Here is a 12974-nt window from a genome sequence, read left to right as displayed (position 1 = left end):
AGGCCTCCCTTATTTCTTTTGGTTTCTCAGTTGTTACACCATTAAGCTTTATCCAATTCACATAATTATTTTGTTCACTTTTTCTCAATTGCCATGCCAAAGGTTTCCCTGTTTTATTAGCATTTTCAAAGAATTTTTGTTTTGTTTTTTAATTTTCCATGCTATTTCCTCATTGATTACCACTGTATATTGTGATTGTAAAATTATATCTCCTGCTTTACTATTTCTTTATCTAATGCTTTTATTAATTCTTTTTCTTTTTCTGCTATTTTAGGTAAAATCTCTTTCTTTTACCTTCTTTTTACCTGAATCTTCTTGAATAGGCCTCTCATCACCACTTTGCTAGAGTCCCAGACTGTTTGGAATTTGGTCTTAATAATAATAATAATAATAATAATAATAATAATAATAATAATTTGTACCCCGCCCATCTGGCTGGGCTGACCCAGGCACTCTAGGCGGCTTCCCAAAAAAACTATTAAAATACTCTAATACATCAAACATTAAAAGCTTCCCTGAACAGGGCTGCCTTCAGATGTCTTCTAAAAGTCTGGTAGTTGTTGTTCTCTTTGACATCTGGTGGGAGGGCGCCACTACCGGGAAGGCCCTCTGCCTGGTTCCCTGTAACTTGGCTTCTCGCAGTGAGGGAACTGCCAGAAGGCCCTCGGAGCTGGACCTCAGTGTCTGGGTAGAAGGATGGGGGTGGAGACACTCCTTCAGGTATACAGGACAAAGGCCATTTAGGGCTTTAAAGGTCAGCACCAATACTTTGAATTGTGCTCGGAAACGTACTGGGAGCCAATGTAGGTCTTTTAAGACCGGTGTTATATGGTCCCGGTGGTCACTCCCAGTCACCAGTCTAGCTGCCACATTCTGGATTAGTTGTAGTTTCCGCATCACCTTCAAAGGTAGCCCCACGTAGAGCGCATTGCAGTAGTCCAAGCGGGAGATAACCAGAGCATGCACCACACTGGCGAGGCAGTCCGCAGACAGATAGTGTCTCAGCCTGCGTACCAGATGGAGCTGGTAAACAGCTGCCCTGGACACAGATTTGACTTGTGCCTCCATGGACAGCTGCGAGTCCAACATGACTCCCAGGCTGCGCACCTGGTCCTTCAGGAGCAGTTACCCCATTCAGGACCAGGGAATCCTCCACATCTGCCCGCCTCCTGTCCCCCAAGAACAGTACTTCTGTCTTGTCAGGATTCAACCTCAATCTGTTAGCCGCCATCCATCCTCCAACCGCCTCCAGACACTCACACAGGACCTGCACCGCCTTCACTGGTTCTGATTTGAAAGAGAGGTAGAGCTGGGTATCATCCGCATACTAATGAACACCCAGCCCAAACCCCCTGATGATCTCTCCCAGCGGCTGCATATAGATGTTGAAAAGCATGGGGGAGAGGACAGAACCCTGAGGCACCCCACAAGTGAGAGCCCAGGGGTCTGCTCATCCCCCACCACCACTTTCTGAACACGGCCCAGGAGAAAGGAGCGGAACCACTGTATGACAGTGTCCCCAGCTCCCAGCCCCTCAAGACGGTCCAGAAGGATGTTATGGTTGATGGTATCAAGCGCCGCTGAGAGATCCAGCAGAACTAGGAAACAGCTCTCACCTTTGTCCCTTATTCAAAATTATTCAAATTTTGTTCAAAATGTTTACTTATTGTCTTTTTTGTCCTTTCCAGATTTTATCATCTAATATTTCTTCATTCAGCCTCCACCGAAAGGTGGACTGGGCCTCTTTCTGTATTTCCATAATTATAGAATCATGGTCTGACATTGTTCTTGCAACTATTTCAAATTTTTTGATTCTTGACTCTAATTCCTTAGAGACCCAAACCGCATCCAGTCGGGTGCTGTTTCCATGAACATGAGAGAAAAAAGGGAATTGTTTTTCAACTGGATGCTTAATTCTCCAAACATCTATCAATTTTACATTTTCTGTCCTTTCAAAAAAATATATTGGGAAGTCTACCTTCTTTCGTGTCTTTCTTCCTATCATTCTGTCTTTCTCTGGTGATGGGACTCCATTAAGATCTCCCATCACTATTATTTTCTCATCTGCAAATTCTAGCAATTCTGTTTCTAAATCCTGAATTTTTTTTTATTCTTTTCCATTTGGTGCATATATCCCTACCAAAATTATTTTTCCTCCCTCAACTTTAATTTGTACCATTAATTTTCTCCCTTTCTCATCCTTTTGAATTAATTGTGGTTCAAGTGCAGGTTTTATGTACAAAACGATTTTTGGAAACGTCTGATGCAATAAATTCGCTCCCTAATTCTTATTACTCAATATTTTCTCATGCTTTCGGGACTTCCGGGTTAGCGCCATCGGCAATGGCGGTGTTCCTCTGACTGAGAGGAACCTGCTCCGTGGAATTTGGGTCGTGCCACCGCGGCGAAGGCGGAGACCCTTTAAAAATCCCAGGCGGAGGAACCCTGGGAACGTGGGATTCGGCTGACACCAGGAGCCCTACCCACAGGGAAACCCCTTTTTTGGGGTTCCGAAGTGACGTGGGGTGAGCGGCGCGGTGTTTTGAATCAACCGCTATTTTTTACGGAGTGAAGCCGCGTAACCGTTGCCGGAGAGCGCAGACTTTTTCTTGTGGACAATTGGATTTCAAACAACAACCCGTGAGTTGAACGGAAATTGGGCTTTTAAAGTATTTTTAAATTGGCACCGATCGGGGAAGGTCTAAACAGGAAGTCCACCTCCCCTTTCTGTAAATAAACTGAAGCAAAGAATTTGTTAACTAAGGTCGTGGAGAGTCTTACCTAAAGGATTAAAACTCCACAGATTGAAACTACTATCAATACTCTTTTTGGAGGCAGGGAAGCCTGCAGGAGAAGGTCAAAATTTGGGAATTGAAGCGCCACTTCCCTAAACCCGGGAGCGGTCTGTGAGAGCCCGTGGATGGTGAATAGATAAATTTCACAGCTAGCTGTAAAGATACAAAAGAAGGACTTTGTTGCTATTGTCAGTTTCTGTGTTTAAAAAGAAGAAAGGCAATTGGAATTGCTACAATTTTACGTTTGGGACTTTTGGGACTGTGCTAGAAGGAGTGTAAATGGAAACTGTGTCCCTCTAGAGGGAGTTTTGGGATAGTGTTGCAAGGATGCAGCTGGGAAGTTGGTTCTAAAGATAAAGCCTCTGAGAAACTAGCTTTGACCTTGGACATTTCAAGGATGGCGGATGAGAAGGAAGTCACGTCTGAACTGAATAGGACATTTTATCTGCTGGGAAAGCTGCAAGAACAGATAAACGTCATGGCTACCAATGTTGAAATTTTGGGAACAAAAGTGGGCATCAGCAAAGAAGTAGACAAGAACCCGGCACAGGAATCTTTTAACTGAACAAATTGAAGAACCAGAGAAGGAGAAAGTTGCTGTTGTTAAAGTGATGCAAGGGGGAGTCGTAACCCTACAGCGGCAAATGGTGGATTATAACTTCAGGCCTTATACGTTTACAACTAGGAGAAGCCAGTTTTTGGAGATGAGAGCCTGGCTTGGTTTGGAAAATGAAAGATGGAAAAATCACCCCATGTGGGGATCAAATAACTTATGGGATTTGAATCTGAGTCAGGTGGAGATTGGAGCCTCTGGGGCCTTTGGATTTGGCAGGAGTGTGAAACAAGATTTGGAATATTCTATGGGCCCTACCTTTAATTATGGAAGTCTGGCAGACTCGCTAAGAAGGAATATGACTACCATTGGGTTGGAGCTCCCCCAAGATCTGTTCTTTAACACCAAAGACTATCAAAAAGATCGGCAGAGGGGACATGAAAGAGAGTTAAGAGCCTCGGACTTAAGATCTCTGGGTTGATGGACTTTTGGAGAACTGTTGGCAGGGGCCAAGACCGGGGAGGGGAGATGGTGAAAGAAAAATTGGGAATTTAAAGTGTATACAGTGGTGCCCCGCAAGACGAATGCCTCGCTAAACGAAAAACCCGCAAGACGAAAGGGTTTTCCGATTTTTAGCGGCTTCGCAAGACGAATTTCCCTATGGGCTTGCTTCGCAAGACGAAAGCCCATAGGGAAATCTCCGGGGACAGCAGGGAAGCGCAGCGCGCCTTCTCCTCTGTTCCCGGACCTGTCCTGAAGACTTGCGGTGGGAGGAAGGTTTTAATAAGAGATGGGAAAATCATAGAATGGAATTTTTGTGACCCTAGGGGAAACGTCTTAAGAGAATAATTTCAGATATATAAGTTCTAAGGAGAAATAAGATTAAATAAAGTAAAAGTGGATGGGTAATTGGCGAATGAGAGAATGGAAAATTACAGTATATTAAGATAAGTTATAAGGATAAAAATAAAGATGAAGGATTTGCTGAAATATCTATTTGAATTAGAATACAAAGAGGGGAGGTGTGAGGAGGTCAAGGAGATAAGTTAAGAAAGGGTGTTATATCGAGGTTTAACTTGTTCTTTTGTCTTTTTTATTGTATCTTTTTTTCTTTTTAGCTGTTTTTGCGTTTTTAATTTTTTTTTCTTTTTTTCTTTTTCTTTTTCTCTTGGATATGTTTTGTTTTTGTATATTGTGTCCCTTTTTGTAATCTTTTAAAACTTGAATAAATATTATTTGAAAAAAAAAAAAAGATTTTCTCATGCTTTCTTGCAACATGAGTCTCCTGTAGGCAAATTATATCCAAATTCCATTTTAAAACCTCATGCCACACGCTGTTCCTTTTAATATTATTGTTAAGGCCATTGACATGCCAGGTTAGTAATTTAAGATTTGCGATGATCTGATTCATTTTAAAAAGATTTGCTTTTTTGCCCTGTTCTTTCAGTCTTTTCCAGTTCATCTCTGTGCATCTCATAGGGGGTTCTGAACTCTTTCCCCGAGCTTTGAAATTCTGGGTCTTTGCCATGTTTATCCAGAAATTCCTGTACCTGACTCTCTGACAATAATCTGAATCTCTTTCTCCTATAAGTAAAGGAAACTCCCTCCGGGAATTTCCATTTATAATTTATTCCTGCTCCTCTTAGAATTGATATCAGGTTTCAATACTTCCTCGACCCTCCTATCTTTTTCTCACTCTTGCCTTGTATACAACAGTTCTCCCACCAATCCAATTCCCAAACCCTTTTATTATTATTATTATTATACATTACTACTGTAACACTTTCAAACTTACAGAATTATAAAAGTTCCACAATATCCCCCCAAAAAAAGAGAGAGAAAAGAGGGCAAAATCACCTTTATATACAATCTACAAAAAAAGAATAAAAAAGCAGGCCACAACAAAAGTCTAATAGTTACTGTGATGGGACAATGAGCTACTTGTGCGTAAAAGGGTTAGTCCCTCGGAGTTTGCTTAACGTAGCAAAGCTCTGCCTTGAGCGGAGCCCTTGGACATGGCTCCGTCAGTCACTGGTAGAATCCGACAGTGGGCGCTTGCGGAAACGCTTCCAGCATAAAAGCTGCTTAACGGAAACACGTCTCCTAGATTCCCTGCGTGACAGCTTCCGGCGAGGGGTGGGGGTCGCTAAAGGGGGCCTTGATACCTCCTCACTGTTCTCACTGGAAGTGTCCCAGAGCCTCCCCTCCGACTTCCTGTCCCTTGGAGCTCCTGCTCCCCCCCTACTGGTTCCCTCTTCTGCTGCTGAGTCTCTTCTATCCTCCTGGAGCCCTTCCGCCCCCTGTTCTTCCGATGGCAGTTTCCTGACATCCACCTCCCCTCCAGGCCCCCCTCCACCCCCTCCCGCCTCCTCTTCTACAGGTGGTGAGGCTGGAAAGCCTCAGAAGGAACTCTCCTCGCCCTCAGAGGATTCAAACACTTCTAGCCACTGCCTTCCATTTCCTTCCCTGTCTTCCTCTTCTTCGTCAGAGTATGCCGCCTCCTCACCCCCTGACTCTGGGAACCCTTCAAACACCCCTTCCTCATCAGTGGTCCCAAAGTATTCCCTCCTAAATCGCTCCACCGGCTGCGGTTTTCTTGGGAAACGCTGATGGAACGTTTCTATCAAAACCTCGTCGTGGACTTCTTCTGCCGGCACCCACGTGTTTTCTGACTCTTCCTCCCCCTCCCATTCTACCAAGTATTCCACCCGATTCCCCTTCCACCTGGAATCAATGATTCCTGCCACTTCCATGTTGCGTTCTCTCTCTTCTATGACAGGTGTTTGGGTGACCCCCCTCTCACGTTCCCCCCACTCCCGTCCCTCTCGGTACGGTGACAGTAATGATCTGTGAAATACTGGGTGCAATTTCATGTGACTGGGCAATCTGAGTTTGAATGCTACTGGGTTAACCTGTTGTATGACCTCAAAGGGTCCCAACCGTTTGGGTCTCAATTTCTTACACCCTCCCTTAAACGGCAGTCCTTGGGTGGATAGCCACACCCGGTTTCCCACCCTTATGGTTTCACCTTCCCTCCTATTTCTGTCCGCTTGTTTCTTATATTCTTCTTTGGCTTTCTCCAAGTTGAGTTGGAGCTGCCGGTGGATTGCTTCCATTTCTTCCACAAAGTGTTCCGCCGCTGGTACACTCCAGTTCTCCCCTCCTTCTCCTGGGAATGCTCGAGGGTGACACCCATAATTGGCCAGAAAGGGACTCATCCCTGTGGACACGTTTTCCGCGTTGTTGTAGGCAAATTCTGCCAGAGGTAACTTATCTACCCAATCTGTTTCTCTGTCTTTTACATAACACCTCAGATATTGTTGCAAAACCCCGTTTGCCCTTTCTGCTTGTCCATTTGTTTCTGGGTGCCTGGCGGTGGAAAAACTTACCTCCACATGCAGCAAGCTCATTAGCTTCCTCCAGAACCTGGAAGTAAATTGTTTCCCTCTGTCGCTCAAAACCCTCAAGGGGGCGCCATGCAACCTGAAAATGCTTTACAAACAACCTTGCGGTTTCTTCCGCTGTGACTGCATGTGAACAAGCTATAAAATGGCACATCTTAGTTAGTAGATCTACTACCACCATGACCGCTGTTTTCCCTTTGGATTTCGGTAGATCGGTCATGAAATCTATGGATACCATCTCCCATGGCCTTTCTGGGGTGGGTAAGGGTTCTAATAACCCTGCTGGCGCCAACCTCTCTCCCTTTGCTCTTTGGCACCTGTCGCATCCCCGGACATACTCCCGCACGTCTTCCCTCACCTTGGGCCACCAAAACTCCCTGGTAACCAACCACATGGTCTTGTGCTGTCCGAAGTGCCCTGCCGTGGGGCTGTCATGCAACTGTTTGAGCACCCGCCCTCTTAGTTCCCCATCTGGTATGTAGAGTGCCCCTTTGTAATATAGTTTTCCGTTCTTTTCCTCAAAACCCCCTGTGTTCTCACCTGTCTCCCTGAGTTCCCTAAGCTTTTCTTGGGCATATTCATCGTTCTCAGTACCCTCTACCAGTTCTCTTTACCCCACCAATGCTGCCCCACAAACCCAGTGGTCCTCAGGGATGATATGTCTTTCTTCCGCCGCTCCTTCCCCCTCTAAGTACTCAGGTTTTCTGGAGAGAGCGTCCGCTCTGACATTCTCTGCCCCCGGCATGTAGCGAATTTCAAAATTGAACTTGGAGAACTCTTGCGCCCATCTTACTTGTCTCTGGTTCAGTACTCGGGCTATCCTCCAGTATTCTAGATTTTTGTGGTCTGTCCGCACTTGAACCTTGTGTTGCGCCCCGATCAACAGGTGTCGCCATCTCTTGAACGCTTCATGGATGGCGAGTAATTCCCTGTCATACACGGTATAGTTCCTCTCGGATTTGTTCAACTTCCTCGAGAAGAAGGCACACGGTCTCCATTCTGACGTATCCTGTCCCGGCTGGAGGAGTACGGCGCCCACCGCTCTGTCAGACGCGTCGGTTTCCACTCTCATCGGCTGCTGCAGATCCACGTGTAAGAGTTGTTCTTCCGAAGCAAACGCCCTCTTTAAACTTTCGAATGCTCGCTGCGCTTCTTCCGTCCAGACAAATTTCTTCTTACTGCTGAGACAATCCGTGATGGGGGCCGTTAAGTGGGCAAAGTTCTTGATGAACTTCCGATAGAAGTTTCCGAACCCCAAAAACCTTTGCACATCTTTCTTAGTTTTCGGTGGTCTCCATTCCAGTACCGCTTGTACCTTGCTAGGATCCATGGCCAGCCCCTTGTCTGACAACCGGTACCCTAGGAATTCCACCTCTCTGGTGTGAAACTGACACTTCTCCAGTTTCACCCACAGCTGGTTTTCTTGCAGTTTGCTCAGTACCTCTCGTACATCTCGCACATGCTGCTCTTCATCCTCTGAGTACACTAGTACGTCATCTAAGAACGCAGCGCAGTTCTTGTAAAGCAATGGTCCTAGGACGTGATTCATGAATGATTGAAAAACGGCCGACCCCCCCTGGAGGCCGAAAGGCATAACGCAGTACTCAAAGGCCCCCAAGGGGGTGAACATAGTGGTTTTCCACTCATCTCCCTTTCTCATACGTATCAGGTTATACGCCCCCCTCAGGTCCAGCTTGGTAAAAATTTTCCCTTTTCTCACCCGGGTCAGAATGTCATCGATTCTGGGCATGGGGAAAGTCACGGGTTCGGACACTGCGTTCAGGGCCCGGAAGTCCACAACCAATCTCGGTTTATCTGTATTTTTTTTGTCCACTGGGCTACCCCCCACCGCTCGTGACTCTCTGATGAACCCACGCTTGAGGTTTTTGTCAATAAACTCCCTTAACTCCTGCATCTCCCTGTCTGACATTGCATACACCTTGCCCACTGGCAATTGTGCTCCCGGGAGTGAGTTGATTTGGCAGTCAAAGGGTCTGTGCGGGGGTAGTTTATTTGCTTCCCTTTCGCTGAAGACGTTGGCCAAATCTGCATATTGTCATGGTACCCTTCCTTGATCTGTTGCTTCTATCTTTGCTAACGTGGCCTGGGTACCTACTTGGCCCCCCTTTTCCGTGCAGTGTCCCATACAATGCGCTGACCCAAAGGAAACCACTCTCTGATGCCATCCCACGAGCGGATCATGCAGCGCTAGCCAGCTCATCCCCAAAATGATGGGCGCTCCTCCCAAAGTGGCTATATTAAACGCTATCAGTTCCGTGTGTCTTGCCACCCTCATTGTCATGGGGACAGTCTGCTGGTTAACTTCTCCTCCCAACAGCGCCCTCCCATCAATCGTGGTCACCTGCAGAGGATTTTTTAAAGGGATGGTTTGTATCTGGTGTGCGGCTGCAAACTCCTTACTCATAAAGTTGCAGGAGCTGCCTGAGTCCAATAGCACCTTAACCTTTAGCAGGTGTCCGTTTGCCAGTTCTAGTAACACCTCTATTACTAGCGCTGGTCTTGGTGGTTCCGGCGTGGGCACATTCACTGATCCTTGGCCTGGCTGCTGTGCCCCGATGGTTGCAGCCAGGCGTTGGGTTTTACTGACTCCTTAGCTCCCTCCGCCTCCTCCCCAACAGCTCCCGCCATTCCTTGCCATTCCTTTCTTTGCGGACAAACCCTGGCAAAGTGACCTGGCTGTTGGCAGAGAAAACATTTCTTGGCGCCTTTCCCCTCCTTCTTCCGCCCTTCGCTGGGGTTTGAAACTGCGCGCGCGCGCGCGCTGTTCCGATTTCCATCGGCTCTGCTGGCTGGGAAGGCTGCTCTGGAATCTCTGGAATGCGGAAATCCCTCCAATGCTCCTCTTTCCCTTCCCGCTTCTCCAAGGCTCTAGCCTCCTGCCGTGATCCTATGGCCAGCGCTGATTTAGTCAGCTGGTCCATAGACTCCGCCCTGGGCGCCCGGGAAAGTTCATCTTTTACTGCCGAAGATAATCCTTCTTCGAACAGCATTTGTATCGGTTCCGCAGACAAATCCCAACTTAATTTATGGATCAACATGGTGAACTCAGTCCAGTACTCACGGACAGATCGGTTCCCTTGCTTACACGCCATTAACTGTCTGCGCGCCACTCCCTGCTCAATCTCACTGGAGAACATCAGATCCATGGCGCGAAAAAACTTCCTTGTGTCCTTTAGGACCTCGTTATTGGCTGCCATCAGGGGTCTCACCCAGTCTCTCGCCCCTTTTTCTAGATGGCCAATCACAAACGCCACCCTCGATTCCTCATCAGGAAAATCATCAAACTGCAGATTAAGGGCATATTGCATTTCTGTCCTAAAGGCTTGGTAGTTCCTGGGATCACCCCCAAATTTCTGCACCAGTCCCGGCACCTTCCTTGAGACTTGGGTGGCTTTTCCCTTCTCTGCATCGTGAGCCCTCCTCTCCTCAAGCCTAGCCGTTTGCAGGGCTAACTGAACCTCCAACATCCTGTACCTTTCTTCCAGGCTTGGAACGGCTGCAGCTGCTCCCCCTTCTCCGGCTCCGGCTGGATTGCTCATGATGCCTCTCCTTGCACAAGCGCTTTCAGGGACTGTCGGATTGCTGTGATGGGACAATGAGCTACTTGTGCGTAAAAGGGTTAGTCCCTCGGAGTTTGCTTAACGTAGCAAAGCTCTGCCTTGAGCGGAGCCCTTGGACATGGCTCCGTCAGTCACTGGTAGAATCTGACAGTGGGCGCTTGCGGAAACGCTTCCAGCATAAAAGCTGCTTAACGGAAACGCGTCTCCTAGATTCCCTGCGTGACAGCTTCCGGCGAGGGGTGGGGGTCGCTAAAGGGGGCCTTGATACCTCCTCACTGTTCTCACTGGAAGTGTCCCAGAGCCTCCCCTCCGACTTCCTGTCCCTTGGAGCTCCTGCTCCCCCCCTACTGGTTCCCTCTTCTGCTGCTGAGTCTCTTCTATCCTCCTGGAGCCCTTCCGCCCCCTGTTCTTCCGATGGCAGTTTCCTGACAGTTACCATTGTTCAAACTTACTGTTACATTGTCTGCTTGATTATGACTAGCACTTGGCAAGCTTCTAGTTATATTATAATCCACAATGTGTCTTGTAATCCAAAATATTTCCACTGTGAGTCCAAAAATTTTCCAGACATATTTATAATTCAAATTAGATTTGTAATCTAAATGGTAATTGTAATCGAATATACTGTAGATTCCAATGTATAAGGCGACTTTTGAACCCCGGAAAATCTTCTCCAAAGTCGGGGGCCGCCTTATACGCCGGGTATGGGTGGCGCGGAGCAGAGCCCGCCGCCCGCTACTGCGGTAGCGGCTCCAAACCAGCAGCAGTGGGCGGCGGCCTCAGCTCCGTGCCGGGTGACTTTCTCCCAGTGCGGAGCTGAGACCGCCCCCTGTTGCTGCCCAGAATATTAGGCAACTGGGCTTATAAGACGAACCCCCAAATTGCAGCTGCCAATTTGGGGGGTCGTCTAATAAGCCCAGTCACCTAATACGCCGGAATCTATGGTATATATGCTATTTCTCTCAGTTTTTATTCCAATACAGGCCCTTCCACCCCCCACCTTCTCCAACTAAGGCTCTTAACAGGCACCTCCCCTCCCTGGGATTACCACCCAGTTATGGAAAAGTGTCCTCCTGCCAAGCTTTGGTAGGACTTGCCTTTTTAGAGGTTTTTAAAAAAAGAATCTGCAATGTTTTCAAGCCTTTCAGTGCTTTCATTCATAAAATCTGCATCCCCATTCAAAAAAACTGAGAGTAGGAGACTGAAGTTTTGGGGGCCTTTGGATTTGGAGGAATCTTGAAAAATGTCCTGAAATATTTTATAGACCCTAGCTTCAACTGTGGAAATTTGGCTGAACTGTCCAGAAGGAATAAAAGTATTGTTAGGATGGAGTTTTCTCGAGATTTGCTCTCTAGCATTAAAGAATATGAAGATCTGCAGAAGGGACCTGGAAAAGAGTTAAGAGCTTCGGACATAAGATCTCCAGGTTGATGGACTATATGGAATTGATGGAAAGGACTGGCAGAATCCGAAACCAGGGAGAGGAGTTGATGGAAGAAGATTGGAAAATTTAAAGTTTATATATAGAAACATCGCAAAATTAATGAGTGATAGAAAAATGGTGGATTGATATTTCATGGATTTAGCAGAAATGTTATAAGGAGTTAGGCATATATAAGTATTTTAGTTTTAATGTTAAAATAAGGTTAAAAAAATATGTTATTTATAATATGATAGAGAATAGAGAAAGATGGAAATGATTTGCTGAAATAACTAGTAGAAGTGGAATACAAAAAGGGAGGTGAGAGGAGGTCGAGGAAACAAGGGAATGAAAGAAAAAGTATCGAAAAGGGGGGGTGTATTTTTTAAAAAATTGTTTTTGTTTTGTTTTATTTAGGGTTAGGGAGTGGGTTTGGTTTAGTTTAGTTTAATGGGTTTAGCTTAATGGGTTTAGGTTGTGTTTTGTATTGTTTATATATTGTACTGTATTGTCTTTTTTTTCTTTTTTTGTTTTGTTTTTTCTCTTCTGTCTTCTTTCCTTTTAAAAGCAATAAATATTATTTTTTAAAACAAAAAACAAAAAACCAGAGTACTCCAAGCATTTCCTGTATCTTCCTTTTAAGGAACCAAAGAGCAAAGAGCTACAGTTTTTTCTTGTATCAAGAGTACATAGTGTTAACAGGTAGCAAAGTAACAAAGTGCAGTTTAAAAAGTATCTAAAGACTGATGTGTCTCCAAAGGTTTTTTTCCCATTCATAAGTCTGTACTGCAAAATCTGCTGCTTCAGCTGGCGATTTCTGGTTTCCGGTTTCTGAGCTGCGCTGGAGCCACGGGCAGGCTGAAGCCACTGTCTCTCTCTCTCACCCCCCCCCCCACGATGCAGCGTTGGGGCTCCGGCAATCGCGGCAAGCCTCTTCACGCCCAGCTGGTCCCCTCGACACCCCACTACCTGTGGGACACTTTTGGGGGGGGCTGTCTAACCCTGGCACTCACCCCCACTGCTCAAAAGCCCCGGTAACGGTCGTCATTTAGACGGACGACTCGCACCGCACCGCCATTTCCCTTCGCAGACAAATTGGAAGCCCAGGATCAGGTTACTTTCAAGAGTCATGACTTCTAATGCTGCCTGAAGGATCGGTAAGTTGTCTGACATTGGTAGAGCATTCAATCACGGTACTGGTTTTAGACATTTTGAGCTGCC

The 12974-nt window shown here is 46.4% G+C and overlaps 3 protein-coding genes across 3 annotated transcripts in view; 1 reads left to right on the top strand and 2 right to left on the bottom strand.

Annotated features, from left to right (window-relative positions):
• Positions 1–12974, bottom strand: part of LOC310837834 (uncharacterized protein) — a 299721-nt gene that overhangs the window by 84798 nt on the left and 201949 nt on the right. The window lies entirely within an intron of this gene.
• The window catches only part of LOC310837645 (uncharacterized protein), a 148015-nt gene that overhangs the window by 113580 nt on the left and 21461 nt on the right, over positions 1–12974 (top strand). The gene's annotated exons all lie outside the window — the stretch shown is intronic.
• The window catches only part of LOC310837246 (uncharacterized protein), a 39339-nt gene that overhangs the window by 23498 nt on the left and 2867 nt on the right, over positions 1–12974 (bottom strand). The gene's annotated exons all lie outside the window — the stretch shown is intronic.

The sequence above is a fragment of the Podarcis gaigeae genome (assembly GCF_964106915.1).
Source record: "Podarcis gaigeae genome assembly, chromosome: 2".
Taxonomy (NCBI): domain Eukaryota; kingdom Metazoa; phylum Chordata; class Lepidosauria; order Squamata; family Lacertidae; genus Podarcis; species Podarcis gaigeae.
This window is presented reverse-complemented; position numbering and strand designations above follow the sequence as displayed.